General features: G+C 52.1%; 1 protein-coding gene and 1 non-coding gene across 2 annotated transcripts in view; one reads left to right on the plus strand and one right to left on the minus strand.

Annotated features, from left to right (window-relative positions):
• The window catches only part of Cdh23 (cadherin related 23), a 383,664-nt gene extending 382,607 nt beyond the window's left edge, over window positions 1-1,057 (minus strand). Inside the window, exon 1 of the mRNA XM_029482781.2 lies at window positions 680-1,057. The gene's annotated coding sequence lies outside the window, so the exon portion shown is untranslated. The remainder of the gene's footprint in view (window positions 1-679) is intronic.
• Window positions 1,058-14,044: 12,987 nt separating this feature from the next.
• On the plus strand, window positions 14,045-14,189 carry LOC115032214 (small nucleolar RNA SNORA48). The gene has a single exon (XR_003837870.1). It is a non-coding gene; the product is annotated as a small nucleolar RNA SNORA48 (small nucleolar RNA).
• The last annotated feature ends 2,872 nt before the right edge of the window (window positions 14,190-17,061 follow it).

Consider the following 17,061-nt stretch of genomic DNA (forward strand, 5'->3'; position numbering starts at 1 on the left):
GGGGCAGTGTTCCCAGGGCTGGCTCTGGAGATGAGTAGACATTACCCAAGGCCGGCCAGCCCTGGGGCGCGGAAAGCGAAGCGCGAGAGGCATGCGGCTCCCATCGCTGCTAGGGACGCTTCTACCCAGAGCTACCACTACTGGAAAGGTGGCAGAAGTCCCCTGGGGTCTCCCGTGGGCCTAGGAAGGTGAGCAGAGCTGAGAACTACGTGACTTCAGGTTCTTCCAGCGCCGGTGCCCACCCCTGCGGTGGAGGTGCCACACCCCACCTCCCCTCTCCAAAAAGGGCCCTTGAGCTCAAAAGGGACAGGATGGTTCCCAACACCTCTCTCAACCTAGCTAGACCCAGACCCTCTCGGCTGCACGAAGAGCGAAGCCCGCGAATGTCGCGGTCCCGAAACGGGGCTCCGGGTGGCGCGCGTCTCGCCAAGGCCAACACATAGGGAACTGGAGTTCCCGGGAATTAAAGTTGCCGCGCGTCCAGCCGCGGGCTGAAACGGGACGCGGGATAGAGGGGAGACCCGGGCGCTCACCGCGTGACTATCGTTCCGGGAACAAGTGGCTTTGCCGGCTGAGGTCGCGGCCCCAGGGCTCTAACTTTGGCGGCACGCTGCGGGCGCTAGGCTTGGGAGAAGGCAAGGGGATCGGGGAGAGAAAGGCGGCGAGGGACTCTCGGTACCGTGTGCGCAGGTGGAGCAGCGTTGCGCCGCGCCTCGGGATCTGCTCACCACCCGCTCTGCCCCCACGGGCCACCTGCTCCAGTCTTGGCCACCGCCGCTTCTCGCTGCCGGGGCGAAGGTCTCTCTGGGATCCACTCCGGTCGCCCGATCCCAGCTCACTGCTCGCTGGCTGCAACTTCAGACGCGCAGCGAGATCAGAAGAGGCTTGCCCCATACGGAGCACACGAGGACTCGGGACCAGCGTGCTCCATCCCCGGGGCCCGCTCTTTGCTGCGCAGCTCAGCGCTCCGCTGCTGTGGGACGTGTTCCCGGGCCGTGCATCGTGTCTTGCTCCGAGCCGCAGCCGCCGCTCAAGTCCGCGATCAACTTTCCCTCGCTCCTCCGCCCCGCGCGGCCCCGCGCCAGTCCCCGCCTCCTGACGCGCCGCGCTCCCCTCGCCGCGCCCGAGCTCCGCCCGCCCGCGCCCGCGCGTCTCACCCCGAGCCCGGGACCCCGTTTCCCGTCGCCAGCCCGACAATGACCCTGACCCCAGCAGGGTGCCCAGATGGGAAGGTGCCTGCACTGGCCGCGGATGCCATGACATTGGCTGCTATAGCAGCCAGTGGAATCCCTCAAGGGGCAGGAGACAGGGAAAAAAAAAAAAAAAAAAAAAAAGCCTTGGGAGCGTGCTCGAGCTGTTCCTGCGTGTTCGCGATCTCGCAAAGGTCCGGGATCCAACCGCAGCCTCCCGCCTGCTCCGAGCCGAGACCTGAGGTTGCGACGCTCTCGGGAAGCAGGAAGGCGCTCCGCCTAGGTGAGGCCGCGCCATCTGTTGGCTTTAAGCGCCCCCTTTCTGCTCCCGGAGTCGCTGAAAGGTTCCTCCGGTCTCTACTGGCCATCGCTGCCATTCTTCGCCTTCACTTGCCTCAAGTCTGTGGGCCCACCTGCGCCCCTCCGACTCTGCAACCCAGTCTGCCTCTGATGCTAGAAACTAGTGGCCCTAAGTCAAAGACACCCTGGAGATCCCCAGGCACCAAGACCCATGGGATATCCCTCGGTAGCAACGGAAGATTCCTCCACCTTCTTGCCAGCCTAGCAGACAGCCTTCGAGCTGTTGGACAAGGAGATTGACAAGGAACACCGGGCGACTTTACTTCCCTAGCTAAATGGACGGGTCCCACGACTGGCCAGCTTATTGACACTGGCTGCCTGGAGCCAGGGTCTAGGCCCCAACTCATTTCACCTTCAACACAGCTTTCTGCTGGGTCCTGAGGTTAACCCAGGTTTTCTGGCAGAGAGGCTGCTTCAGGGAGGCCGGTGACTTGCCAGGGATGGAGACAAGAATTGTACCAGAGTAACTGTAAATCTAGAGCTCCAGTCTTTTAACATTCATTCGTTTGTTCGTTCGTTCGTTCGTTCCTATTGGCTACCATGTGTTGGCTCCTGAAATAGTCTGAGTATGGCTCTCTGCCTCAGGGAAACCCTCTAAAGAGGAACCAGTTCAGGGAATTATATAAACAAGTAACAATATAGCCAGAATCGCGACACCTCCATGACTCTCTCAAAGACTCAAGGAGAAGGTCCCAGGAAGCAGCCCCGGGTGCTTGCTAGATAAGCCTGCAGGGTTGAAGGAACACAGAGGAGAGGCAAAGAAGAGTCAGTCAATGGCACCTGGGAAAGAGAAGAGAGCTGGACAAACATGGCGAGGTAAAAGGCAGAAGGAAGGCTAGTTAGGAGAGACAGCGTGTGCTGGTTTCTGTGGTGAGAAAGAGCTGATGTATATATAAAGGTCAGTGAGGGACCACACACGGTGAGGGTAGAGGGTGTTTGGTGGGCATGCTGGCCTTCATCTGAGGTCTTATTCTGAGGTGCTGCAGATTGAGCCCTTGGACATGCTAGGCACGTGATCTGCAGCTGAGCTGCATCCCCAGGCAGGGGTTAGTCTTTATCCTAAGAGTAATACTTCAAACAGATCCCCGGGGACAGGGGTGGGGTGGGGAGGCAGGATCTGATCTAGCTGGGAAAAGGGACCCTGGGCTGGGCAGCAGTGACAGAACTGCTTCACTGACAATGTTTCCCCGGCTGCTGCTCTTTCAGATGACCAGCCAGTGTTCTGTTCCCAGCATCCACCACCTACATCCGACACTGGATGCCATCCTGCGACATCCAGTTCCAGGAGATCCAATGCCCTCCTCTGACATCCGCAGGTACCAGGGTACATGTGCACAAACCCTCATCACCATAAATAACAATAACTGTCACATGCTGTAAAGCCATGTGCTCCTGGACAAGGATCAAATGGCTGCTAACCAGCCCAATCTGTCCCTTCACCTTATTTTTGTAAATAAAGTTTTATTAACACTAACATCCAAGGACAATGCAGACAAGCCTCTGTATTTTGGGATTTCCTTCATGCTATGTGCTGCATGGCTGGCAAATCCAAACCCCTGACTCTCCAAATCCTCAAGGTGGGTGGGTGGTGGGGGGAAGCAAAGGTACCTCAGTGACTGGAGATGCTCAAGTGTCTGAGAACAAACCGCATGTATGTGCACACAAATGTATGCACACTCACTCATATCTCAAGGCTGCCAGAGGCCATTAACAGAGGTGTCCTCAAGCTCAAGTGGGGGGAGGGGGCGTGGTCAACAATGACGGGTGCCGGCTTCTGAGGGGGCTTTCAAGAGGCAGCCTCTATGAAGAGGAGAGCAGGAGAACCCGATACCCACCCACCCCCTCACAATGTGCTACAGAGGGCACGAGGGTCAGTGCACTGACAGAGTTGAGCCAGGCAGGCCACTGGGCAGCTAAACTGAGACAGTGCTCTTGGGTATCCAGGCGTCTCAGCTTTAGATAAGTCAGGAATCAGGGGACCTGGGCTCCAAAGTCTGCTCAGCTGGATGCTTTGAGGTGGGAAAATGAACCTCAGGGGCCTCATGTTCTTCATTCATAAAATGAACGTATTCTCCAGGTCTCCACCACTAATACTTTCTGGTTAGTTGCCAACCTATTTGTGGTACTGGGGATTGGACCTAAGACCCCTACAATGTGCTCGGTGGGTGCTCTGTCACTGAGCTATATTCCAAGCCCCTTGTGGTATCCTTTTCAACTGTGACTTCTCAAACTGTCTTGAGCCAATTTACATAGGAATGAAACAAGACGGAGCTCCAGGAAACCATCACCTTCTCAGAAGTTGGACACCTTGCTTCTGCTCATAGGGCCTCTTCAGCACCTACCTTGATTGCCCAAGCAGTCTTCATGTGCTCACCCTATGCCAGGAAAGTCAGGATGTGATCAGCCTGGAGTATGTAACATGCTCAAAGCTAACATCTGTCCCACAATGGACAATCTGGGAATTCAAAGGGCTAAGGAGGTGACCCTGAGCTCGATGGTAGTAAGAAGCGCTATAAACCTCCAGCCAGAGGTAGGGATGTGGGAAAAGAGAAACACTGAATCTAGCTAGATGTGGTGACACCTACAATCCTAGCACTGGGGATGCTGAAGCAGGAGGATTATGAGTTGAGTACAGCCTGCAGAGATGGCAGGAACATCGTGTGTGAAGCCTGGTGGTGAGCATGAGGGCTGTCCCTGGGGGTAAATAGGACAGCTGTTTGCCCTGGAGTACGGCAGCATCTTGAAGTTCTACAGATGACACAACCAGAAGCAGCACCAGATTATTTGTGGGAGACTCGGAGCTGGAGAGAGGTACTCAGCACAAGTACCCTGCTCAGTGTGATCAAAATATCATCCTTCTAGTGATTATAACGAATGTGGCCCCAGTGACCTGGTCACTTTGTCTTCAAAACTCAGGTGAAGAAAAGCAAAGGCAAAAGGGCCGTGGCCGGCTGCCTCACATTCAGACATCTTGCCCAAACGTCTCCTGGAGCTATCTCTCTTACGGGCAGCAGCTTCCAGCCAGACTCTGGGCTTCCAGAAGGGAAGATGTAATGTGCCCTGCTCCAGGTGGCTCTGGCTGGCTTCCTGGAGAAAGGGACAAAGGAAGACATGGTTTATTTTAATCAGGGATCAAAAATAAGGCCTCTATATCCTGTGTCCATGCACTACCACGGAACTCCATCCCTGGCCTATTGCGGTGTGTTTGCCTCTCGGACATACCAAGAGCTCAGTTGGCTCGCTCGCACTTCTTCCTTAGGCATGACAGCATGACCTAAGGAAGAGAAGTAGGGGTGGGGAGGTAGAGAGGAATGAGTGAGAATGGGACCAAAGTGGGGAGGGTGGGAGGGGGAGGAAGGAATGAGACTGGAGAGGTGGAGCTGGGGGCGTGGCTGGAAGGGAGGAGGAGGAAATGAGACTGCAGGGGTGGAGCTAGGGGCGGGGCTGGAAGAGAAGAGGGATGCAGTGAGATTGAGGAGAGGGAAGGAAGGGGAGAAAGGGTGGAGGAGAAGGGCGGGGGCAGCAGGATAAGAAACACTGGAAGGAGGAAGTGAAGAAAGGAGGGCCGAAATCTGTTGCTGCAAACGTCTAGTTCATTGGGTCTGGATGGGCTGGACCTTGGCATGGTGGCCTTCAAAGACCTTTCCCACTATACAGCTGCCTCTGGAGGAGAGGGACAAATTAGAGAAGACAATTCCCCCTGGCTACCACAGTGGGCCTGGGCTTTAGCTAGCCATCTTTCCTGAGCCTCAGTTTCCTGAACAGTAAACAGGCATGGGAGCCCCGAGTCCCTCTGACCACCACCCTAGACTGTCATTCAGGTAAAAAGCAAAAGTCTACACGAGAGCACTCCTTAAATACAACGCGCAACAGCCTCTCCTCGGCTTGGGGCCGCCGCCATTATTGTGAGCGCCCGCAGCCAACCCTCCTCTGTCGCTACTCCCTTTTCCCCCTCACCACAGACACTGACCCCCACCTCACTGTCATCCCTCAGCTGGCAAGACCCCATTTGCTACTTCCTGTTGGGTCCCCAGACTGCGTCCCTCTCTCGGGGGAGCCCTGCCACCATAAAACTGACACGTGTGTGCCTGTACTAGCTTTGTGGGCCCACAGAGCCGTGCGCAGCTGTAGCAACTCAGCTCTCAAAGAAGCAGGTTTGGGTGGGTGCCACAGAGGGCGGGGCACCCAGCTGCAGCTCGCTGCCCCCCTCCGGGAGGCCCCTGAGGTGTGGGCTTCCCTGGGCCCAGCCCCGGAGGCTCCCCATCCCCTACGTGGCTTCAGAGTTGGGCTCTTTCCCCCATATTCCTCCCCGCTCCTGTTTCCCCGGCCCATCATTTATTTATAAGGTGTTCATAGGGAAATGAATGACAAAAAGTTAGAAGCTAATTAAAGCTGGCACGGATTGGCACACGAGGCCATGAATTATTCATGGGCATGGAATGGCGCTTGGTGGCTAGGATTGGCACCAAGTGCCCCCGGGCACTCATAGGAAGGAAGTGGATCTGGGGCCCCCAGCTCCATCTTGGCCGCCTCACACAGGAGTCTTCTCAGAGGGCCTTGAAACCCAGACCCGCGCCTCTGCCAGGAGTAGCTGGAACCCTTATTCTCATCCCTCTACCCTAGAGGATACCTCGTCTGTCTGTGCCCAGCCCACCATCCCATACTGGGAGAGACATCAACACCAAGAACACAGGCCAGACTCACTCTGAGGTATCATCACAGATAACAACAGAACTAATTCTGCCAGCCCAGGGCCACACCCACCTTCATGCAATGGGGGAAGGCTGTTCTATGGAAGACTAGGGTGGATGGAGAAGGCCAGCCAATTACTGACAAATGAAAGACCCTACTCAAGGCCATGAACTCCACCCCAAACCCTGGGATGTACTCACAGGTGAAGAACCGGAGGCCCAGAGAGGGACAGGTTCTATATTAAGCCACACAGCAAATAACAGTAATGTTGCTAGGATTGAGAGCAGTTCCCAATGCTGTGCATGGATTTGCTCACTCAGTCTTTACCACATAAAGATACTGACAGATGGGGGAAACTGAGGCAGCTGGAGGATAGAAAGACAGCTTGCCCAAGGCTACTGAGCTAATGAGTCACAGTCTGGGTTATACAGTCTGGGTCTGACTTCAGGCTCTTCCCCTATGGGTAGATCCCCCACCCCCCCTGGCCTTCAGACACTCCTGAAGGTGGGATTGAGGGGTTGCCATAGGAACAGAACTTCATATCCAACCATTCTGAGCTGCCTTCCCCACACTCCTGAAAGCAACCCCCCCCCCCAATGAGAAAGCCCCTGGGATGAGAAGGATGGATTCGGACCCTCAGAGCCGTGGATGTGAGTTCTTGTGCTGGCCCCTGATTCTGACTTTGAATACACAGCCTAACCCTTGGGTGCCTTCGTCTATAAAACGGAGCTGACAACTGCATAGCTTGGAGTTGCGAGAGAGGGGATATTAGTACTTCTTTCATCCTTGTGGCAAAAGTCTAAACCAGAAGTCATGGAGGTGGGAACATGGAGGCAGTGGGCCATGGTGCGTCCGCAGTCAGGAAGCAGACAGGTTAATGCTCATGTTAAGCTCGCTCTGCGTTTTGTTCCGCCCAGGACCCCAGCTCGTGAAATGGTGCTGTTCACGATTACAGTGGACTTCTTACCTCAAATTAAACTCACCTAGAAATTCCCTCATGGACACAGAGACGTGTTTCCTTGGTGATTTTCGATCATGCCACAGTTAACAATCATGGCTCTGGCTCCTTCTCCACTTAACTCTTTTGTCTCAGTCTGCCCATCTGTAAAATGGTGTATGGCAGCCAAGCTGATGTGAGGGTGGAGGGAGCTGGGGCTATAAAGTGGTATTCAGCGTACATAGCAAGTGCTTCTAAAACTGCAGCCATGGCTGCCAGCTGTCTTGGGACTGGGGAACTTTGCACCTTCTGGTCCCCAGGGGTATGACACAGAAAGGTCTGTGTGCTGTGGACAGAATGGGATATGCTGTGGATCAGAAAAGACCAGGTCTCTGAGCTGCCAGGCCTGGGCCTGGCTCCTTGTCTCTTTACACTCAGGAGACAGGAAAATATTCCCACACCAACCCGTCAGACCACAGACCCAAACCACTGTTCTCATGAGTGTGCTCCTTTCTAAAGAATCTTCTATATGCATATGGAAATGTTCAGTGTTTAGCTGGGAGCAGGCATGAGAGGGAGGCATCGATCATGGTGCACGTCTGTCCTTTTGACTTCTGGACCATATGAATAGCTCGGATTTGAAAATAAACATAACGGGGACGCTCCAGGCAGAAGGAAAGTGGTCCCAGATGGAAGCCTGAATGTTCGGGAAGGAAATGGGAGCAGTGCGCAGACAGAAATTCTGGTAAACACAATGATCCTGGATGTAAAAGACAGGAAAACGAATGTTTAACATCAAGAACTTAAGGTCACGTGATCATAGGACAGGAGTCAGGAAGAGCTTGCAAGACTTGGGGTGCTTTAAAGCCCCTGCATTGTCTAAGAAGTTGGTAAGGAGGTGACTACATGATTGCACCAGCAACTCAAGGACTCTCTTGTCTCCGGCCCTCCCTGATGGGATAGTAATTCAAAGGATCGCTAAGTAACCAGCAGAAGGGAGCAGGATCGTGCTTAAACACTCACACACACTCACACACTCATGCATAATCATATACACTCACACACACTCATACACACACTTATATACACACACTCATATACTCACACCTACTCATATACACTCACACACACTCATATACACACACTCATAAACACACATACACACACTCATATACTCACACCTACTCATATACACTCACATCACTCATATACACACACTCATACACACACTCATATACTCACACCTACTCATATACACTCACACACACTCATATACACACACTCATACACACACTCATATACTCACACCTACTCATATACACTCACACACACTCATATACACACACTCATACACACACATACACACACTCATATACTCACATCTACTCATATACACTCACACACACTCATATACACACACTCATACACACACATACACACACTCATATACATTCACACACCCAATTACACACACTCATATGCACTCATACACACTTATACACTCATACACACACACTCATATACACTCACACACACTTATACATACATACTCATATACTCACACACTCATATAACACACACTCACATACTCATACACACACTTACACACTCATACTCACACACACATACACAGGAGCATGTGCTGAAATGTTAAGGAATGGCTGCTAATACATACAGTCATACTATACACATCATTCTAGAACTTGCTTTTGTTTTGTAGCTTTGTCTCTATTGTCACACAGTGAACCTGTCCCCTCATTACATCTGCATGTGTTCTAGTAGAGGATAGCTAGGATAAAACATCGATCTGCCAGGCCCCATGTGGCTATGCTGGTCTCAGGTATGGAGCTGGCCAGAGAATGAACAACAGGTCAGGGAGAAGGCAGAGCCCATGGGGACTGAGGGACACTGGACAAGGCCTGCTCTTGTCGGGCTCAGAGTCTCCCGCTAACTACACACAGAAACCAGTTGCCCTTTATAAGAGAAGAGCGAGCTGAGTATAGTAGCACACACCTGCAATCCCAGCTATTTAAGAAGCTGAGGCAGGAGGATCAAAATCCAAAAGTCAGCTTGGGCTGCCAATGAGTTCAAGGCTAGCCTTGATAATTTATCAAGATGCCTGTCTCAAAGTAAAATTTAAAAGAGCTGATAAAGATAAAGAACGATAAATCTTTATCATTGAGCATGGAAAGGTCTGGGTTCGAACCCTCAGTGCAGCTAAAATAAAACAAAACACAAAAACAAAAAAGTACGCCCTCGAGCAGACATCTGGGCCTCCTCTGGGCCATACTGCATCACACCATCTGAGAGAAGAGCCACTTCCATTTTAGCCAGGTTGTAAAGAACAGGAAGCAGTTACAGAGAGTGAAGTGTGCTACGGAGCTCTAGATGTGGCTCAGAGAACAGAATTCAGTCTGACTCTGCTGCAATCTGTCTGAAGGACCCTAAGCAGGTCACACACTCACCCAAGCCTCCTCATCGTCAAGAATCATGGAGTGGAAGGTGGGGGGGTGTCTTTCCTGCTTAGGGAGGTCTCAAATCATCTCATACTCTCAGAATCTTCTCAAAGAAGTTTAGGAGGGTTGCGTCAACAAGCTCACTCAAGCTCTCCACAGCTCTATGATGCTGTGGCTTATAGTACTGTCCCCATTTCGCTGATGAGATAAACTGAGGCCCAGGGGCTATTAACTAGACTGTAGGTAAGATAAATGAAGTGGAGGCTTCTGTAGCCCCAGATGTTAGCTCTTTACTCCCATGGGGGTCCAGTGGTCACGGGACAGCTCCCAAGGATAAAGACCTAGGGTGTCTTCATTTTGGAGCCATAAACCTATAGACACACAGAAGCAAGCGAGGGATGGCAGAGGTTGAGGGAAGGCATTCACAGGCTCCCAGCTGGTTTACTTAGAATGTTGGGTGCACACACCTCTTCTGTCCCCTACTTACCTGGCCAGAGCTGCTCCAGCATGTCTCCCAACCAGCCCCCAGGAGACTAAGCACCACAGGCGGGTGCATCTCAGGCACTACGGGGCATGAGGAAGTGTACTACGGGTACTGGGAAGTGGTTGGTAGGAGTCTGAGGCTAGGTAGTGAGGCTCAGAGTCATCCCTCATCAACTCTCCTCTGTCCTCTGTGAGCCAGTGGGAGGTCCATGAAGATGAGCAGGAGAGGCTGGGCGTGATGGCTGAGTGAGGATACATGGACCACCATTATGAGGAGACATAGACAGGAAGAGCCAGCATCCAGGCAGACATGGCATAAGAGCCCGCCACTGTCCATGGGGATCGTCCTGGCCACTCCTGGCTGGAGGTACCTGCCTTGGACAAGGACATCCCATCAAACTCTCCTAATGTTCTAGAAATAAAACACCCGTGCTCTGCAGACGAGGAAAGGGCTACGGACCAAGAGCCTGGTGCTACAGGCTTGTAATCTCAGCCACTCAAGAGTCTGGGGCAAGAAGACCATCAAGTAACCCCAGGCACCTTAGCAAGTCTCACCTCAAAACAACAAAAAGGATTGAGGGTGCAGCTTGCTGTTAGGCTCTGGGCTCAATCCCCAACTCGGGGGCGGGGGGGGGGGGAGGGACTTAATTGTATAAGCTGGTCATGGCCAAGGACCAACCAAGAAGTGACATGTGGCCCCAAATCCCCCTAAGGAGTCTCCCCAGAGTCCGCCAGCCCTTTTTCTGCCAAAGCCAAGTAGCTTTGGAAGAAAGCGGGGAAGCTGCTATCCAGAGGCATCCTGGAAACTTAGAAGATACTGCCACCTGATGAGGGTTACCCCAGGGCACAAAGGCTCCCAGTCCCCAGGGGAGTCCAGATCTGCAGTGCAGAGCACCACCTAGAGGCGGATCTCAACACAGCACTCCCTCTCCAGGATGGGTGGAGAGCTGGCGAGAACCCCACAGAAATGTGGACCAAAACCACACCCAGCTGGTGTCCCCAGCGCCACCTGTCCCTCACTCTCTTCCCAAATCACCAGGTTCCCTGATTCCAGACTCAATGGGTCTGTGTCCCTAGCCCTGTCTCTAAATATGAACTGAAAATCACCTAAGGCTTAGGAGCTGAAGTGGCTCAGCTATGTGACGCTGGGCAAGTTGCTGCCTTTCTCTGGGCCTCAACTCCTCCTCTGGTTATACTGGGTAGAAGAGAGGACAGATAAGTCTGGTTTTAAACTGAAACCATGACAATTAAGGTTAATTAACCTCTGTGTGCCTCGGTTGCTCATCTGGAAAACGGGTTGATGATCCAGTTATTTACTCTCTTCCATCAACAAAAGAAGAGCTTGGCTCCTGGGAGTGCCCTAAGAATGTTCCAGATAGCCCCTACAGCCCATACTCTGGCTCTGGACTCCGTACCAGCCAGGAGCCCTGATGGGTAGGACAGTACTCTCACTGAGGCCCAGGCAGTGTCTAGGGGAGGGCTCCTACCCCTCCTACCCTCTCCTCTTACCTCATACTGATGCCTTGTGGACACAGTAAGCGCAGATCTCCTCAGATCTGCAGTCTACAACCACAGAAGCTGATGATAACCACCCCAATTAAACTTCTGGGGAACTAGAAACAGGTGCCCTGCGCCCCAGCTCACCCCAGGCCCAGTGAGAGGAAGCAGCCACTGCAAACTCCCCGGAGCATTAGAGGGTCAGCTGAGGCAGGGACTCCCCTCTCCTCCCTGCCAGAGACATGCAAACCAGAATGGGGACAGCCCCGGCTTTGGTCTTTTATAGGTGTTATGTTTCTCTGTGTGAGGGTCAGTTTCATCATTTGTGAAATGTGAGTGTGACCCATGGTCTCTTCCTTGGCTGTAAGAAAAAGCTCCCGAATGCCCTCCATCAATGGTGGCCAGGTGCAGCGCTTGCGTAGCACATACAAAGCTCCAGGGTCTATCCTCAGCACCGCATAAACCTGAAATGCTGTCACGCACCTGTAATCCCTGGGGAGTGAAGGCAGAAGCGTTACCAGATCAAGGATAGCCTTGGCTAAGTAGTGAGTTTGAAGCCAGCCTGGGCTACATAAGATCCTATTCAAAAAAACAAATAAACAGAAATCAATACCTCCCCATCTAGACTAAGTGTCCTCTTGTACCTAATGCCTGTCTTTACTGGTGCACCGGGGACAGGAAGGCAGGGCTAACTGCCGAGACTATCGGGAGGGAGGCAATGGATGTCTCTCCTCCTTTCTAACACTAGGGAGAGAACAAAGGTGGAAAGAAGGAACTTCTGCTTGCCACACACCTCAGCCTCTTGCACCTTCATTTATGTCCTAAGAACGGCCACTGGGCTTCTCTGGAGCCCTGCATGGAGTTTGTGCATCATGAGCATGTGGCGGGAGTGTCCACCCATCCTTTCAGCAACGTCAGAAGTGGGCACTGTCTTCGTTTTATAGAAAAATCAAGGCTCAGAAAATCTGAAGTGGAGAAAGCTGGATTCTAACCCAGGTGTGGGCTTGTTGGTTGCTAGGAAACAATGCCCGGCCCTTTTCAGATTCCGTGAGACTTTAACCCCACCACCCCGTATGCCCATTAGCCATCACACCCCAAGTTTACAGGAGAGGAAACTGAGCTTCCAAAAGGGAAAGGAGGCTCCGGGTCCTTTTCCCTGCCTTCCTGGCGGATGCCTTGGGAGTCAAACAGATTACAGTAATCAGCTAATGCCTGCGTGGGGCTCGGAGATGAAAAACCCTCATTGAGTGTGCTAAGTATGATGATTAAATGGGAAGGTGGAATTAGCCTCACAGGGGGAGCTGGCTGCAGCCACGGGAGAGGATTAGCCACTCGCTGAGAGTTTAAGATGCAGGTGGGCAGGCAGAAGAGGGGACCGGTCCTGCTCATCTCAGAATGGGAGAGTCTGGGGACCTGGGAGCAGCAGTCGAGCCAAGTGATGACAGGCCAGCGGACAAGGAGAGCAGAGTGGGCTCTCAGCTCCTCACCCGCTCATTCATTCATTCACCTCCCTAGCCTGGACTGTTGGGGACTTACTGGTTCTCAGACACTGCTAGGTCCAGGGATACAGCCAAGAGCAAAGCAGAAAACTCTGGAGACACTCCCAGCTTAGTGAGGGAGACAGGCGTTCTAATCATAGATCATGAAAGTGTTGCTCGTTTTTAAGTTTCCTGACAGTATCGTGAGCTTTTCGGTTTTTAAGGACAAATCCTCGAGTCGTTTCAGGGTTACAGCAAAATTGAAAGTACAGACTTCCCAATCTCTCCCACCTGCCACCCACCCCGACCCATGCTCCCGGGGTGCCCACCTATCTATGTCCGATATCAGAGTGACACATTTGCCACACCTGGACGTGCTGTGGTGACACATAGTCGGTGGCTGACAGATTGGGCATTGTTTCCTAGCAACACATACCACTCTGGGTGGTATGTCTGGGTGGTATGCGTTCTGTGCATTTGGACAAATGTATTCATGGCATGTATGTTAGCTTACACTTTATGAGGCCTTATTCTTTTTGCTTTGTTTTGTTTGTTTTTCGAGACAGGGTTTCTCTGTGTAGCCCCGGCTGTCCTGGAACTCATTTTGTAGACTAGGCTGGCCTTGAACTCAGAAATCCACCTGCCTCTGCCTCCCAAGTGCTGGGATTAAAGGTGTGTGCCACCACGGCCAGTGTAGCCTTATTCTTTTTAAAGGGCATACATAGCAAATTATTTACAGAAGGAAACATAGGAGACCTCTATAGCAAGGTTTGGGGGTTCAAGGGTTAGACACACAAGAGAACATGGTTGAAACTGGGTCACAGGTACATGAAACCTATCATAGCATCCTATTTCTCTTTTGTAAATGCTTCATTATTTCCATGGTAAAAGTTTAAAATAAAAACACACAATCTCCCACTATACACACACACATACACATGCACACACACACACCCTTGGCAATGGGCAAAGAATCACCTTGTTGGTGGTATGGCTCTTATATCAATCAGGGGACAGAGCAGATGACAGTCCTTTGTTCATTCTAGCTTGATGCCTGGCTTGGTGGCCAAAACTGTCTTATGCCTAGGATGCAAAAAAATCTAATCCAATCCAACCCAATCCGGGCAGTGCAGCTTGGGAGGAGGAAGACAGACAGAGACCTGTGGATCACCATGCCACTCGCAGACCTGCCCTCCCACGCCTGGCACTGGCAGGCCATAGACCTGCAGGTACCACACCATGCAGGGCTGATGGAAGATGTAACCCAGGGGCCTGCCAGCCATGTAGCCAGCCTGTAGCAGGAACCACCACAATGTGCATGTTTGTGGTGGTCAGATGGAGAGAAAGAGAAATGGAGCAGCTTGCGCTTGCCTGTTATGAAGAGAGACAGAACCAGAGACTCGTGGGTCGAGCAGAGTAACCTGGTGTGAGCGGCCAGCCCCTCCACCCAAGTCCACGGTCAGGTCCCAGCTTAAGCAGTCTGTGAAGGCCATATCTGAATCCGGCCCAGCAGGGGTTGGTGTCAATGTCTGTAGTTCATGTTACCACTAGAAAACATGGGGATGTCTCTGGTCGGGACCACCACCAGGGACCATGCGGATGTCCAGGGGCTGTGCATAACTGGTCCCCACTCGTCACTAGATGCAGTGATCCAGAGAACTGGCCCCATCTCTCACTGGCAGCACGACTCAGGAGAGCAGGCCCTGCACCTCACCCAGGCAGCAAGATGGAGTTATCCCTGGTGGCAGGGGTGTGGGTGAGCTGGCCCGAGAGCATGAAGGTAAGAGAACCAACCTTGCCACTTGTCTGCCATGGGGTAGCATGGATGCAGAGGTGATGTCCCACCCCCACCCCTCACCACCTCTTGGTCAAGGGGGCACAGGTGAGCCTCTCTCCCAAAGAGAGTACAGGAGAGCTGCCCCTACCCCCGCTAGTTGGTGTGGGGTACGGTGGGTGACTCCCCATCATCAGTAGCCAGGAGAGTTGACCCTGGGATCATGAGAGCAGGGATACCTAGCCCTGCTCCCTCACTGGCTATAGCACTCAGGAGAACAGGTCCTCTACCCTGCCTGATAGGAAAGGCACAGGTGGGCCTGTGGAAAGAGTGGGAGAGCTGGCCCAGCCTCTCACAGGCTGCAGCACTTGGGAGAGTGAGCCTTGCAGTTTGACTGGGCAGCACAGTGGAGCTGGCTCTGGAGGTGTGGGTGCTGGTGAGCTGGGCTCCGAAGGCATGCAAGGAGAAGAGCTGCCCCTGCCTCCCACTGATGGTGGCATTGGGTGGTCTAGCCAGAGCAGTACCAGAGAGCTTGCCTGGTGGTGCAGAGAAGGGAGAGCTGGAGGGATGACCAGATCCAGGGCTCTAAATGGTTCCATCTCCAAATCTATATCATCTGCAAAGGGCTGGGATGCATGAAACGGCCAGCTCTGCTGATCCAAAGCAGCAGGATCTCCATGACACAGGGCAACAAGAGGATAACAGGGAGGAGTCCCAATGAGGATCCAATATTGATGGAGTCACAGAAGCCAGAGAACTTGAACCAGAGCAGTAACTCATTGCAATGAACATTTGCAAGAGAAGATGTGTGGGCAGAAAGGTAGACTGTGGGACACACTGTGACATACTACAGCTTATACATTGAGATGTCTTCTAGGCTTTGTATTTGTTGTTGTTGTTGTGTGTGTGTGGCGTGTGTGTGTATGTGTGTGTATTTAGGTATATTTTTATTTTACGGGGGAGGTTGCAAGGGCAAAAGGTGGATACAAGGGAACAGGGAGATGAGCAGGACTGGGGTGCATGATGGGAAACTCACAAAGAATCAATAAAAAGTTTAAAAACAAACAAAACCAAAACCAAAACAAACAGATACAACAACAAAACCCACAAACCAAGTGTAGTAATGCTTGCCTGTGATCCCAGCACCCAGGGAACGGAGGTAAGAAGACTGATTGTCCATGCATCTGTGGCCAGCCTGGGTTATAGTGTGAGACCCTGTTCCATACAGTATAACCCAAAAAAGTAAATAAAAAAAATAGAGGAGTTGGGGAGATGGCTCAGTGGTTAAGAGCACTGACTGCTCTTCCAGAGGTCCTGACTTCAATTCCCAGCAACCACATGGTGGCTCACAACCATCTGTAATGGGATCTGATGCCCTCTTCTGGTGTGTCTGAAGACAGCCACAGTGTTCTCACATACATAAAATAAGTAAATTAAAATAAATAAATAAATAAATAAATAAATAATAGATTCAGGGCTGGGGACATAGCTCAGTGGTAGAGTGCTTGCCTAACATACACCAGGCCCTGGGTTCTGTCCTCGATACTGCAAAAACAACAGAAACCAAAATAAAACCTTCAGACAGAGTCAAACAAATCATTGCAGGCACAGTGTCACAGAGGGAAGGTGGTGACTTCTGAGTCCTCTTTTCACCTAGGCCATCAGGGTCAGCTTGTGGCAAAGTGTAGCACTGGGAGCCCTAGTGGCAGCCAATGGAACTCTTTCTATCTCTTCCCTTCCCCAAGGGCAGGATGCTGGCATCCTGGAGGTAGGACCTACCTGTTGGGCAGCAGCAGCAGCAGCAGCAGCAGCAGCAGCAGCTTAGGCAGAGTTCTGAAAAACTCAGGAGTGGTCCTGAGGTTCCTTTTCGGTGGGTGATGGAGGGAGGGCCCTGAATTCAAAATAGGAAACATATCCAACTCACTACTCTAAAGTGACCAGGAAAGACAGCACTATGCTCATCCCAAATGGCTGGGATTCAGGTTGGGAGACTCCTGCCTGGGTCTCCTATGAATGGTACCTGCCCCATCTAGGGACTATTACACTAACATGCATGCAAATGCTATAACAAAATCTACCCTGTAGGTAAACTTTAGTAAGTAGAAAAGGACCACTTGCTTTTATAAGTGAATGTTTCGGCTCCATTGTTTTACTTACATTTACTTTTTATAAAAACAAAACCAACCACCACCAC

Source organism: Mus caroli, unplaced genomic scaffold, assembly GCF_978045245.1.
Source record: "Mus caroli unplaced genomic scaffold, Mus_caroli_1 scaffold_9, whole genome shotgun sequence".
Classification (NCBI taxonomy): Eukaryota; Metazoa; Chordata; class Mammalia; order Rodentia; family Muridae; genus Mus; species Mus caroli.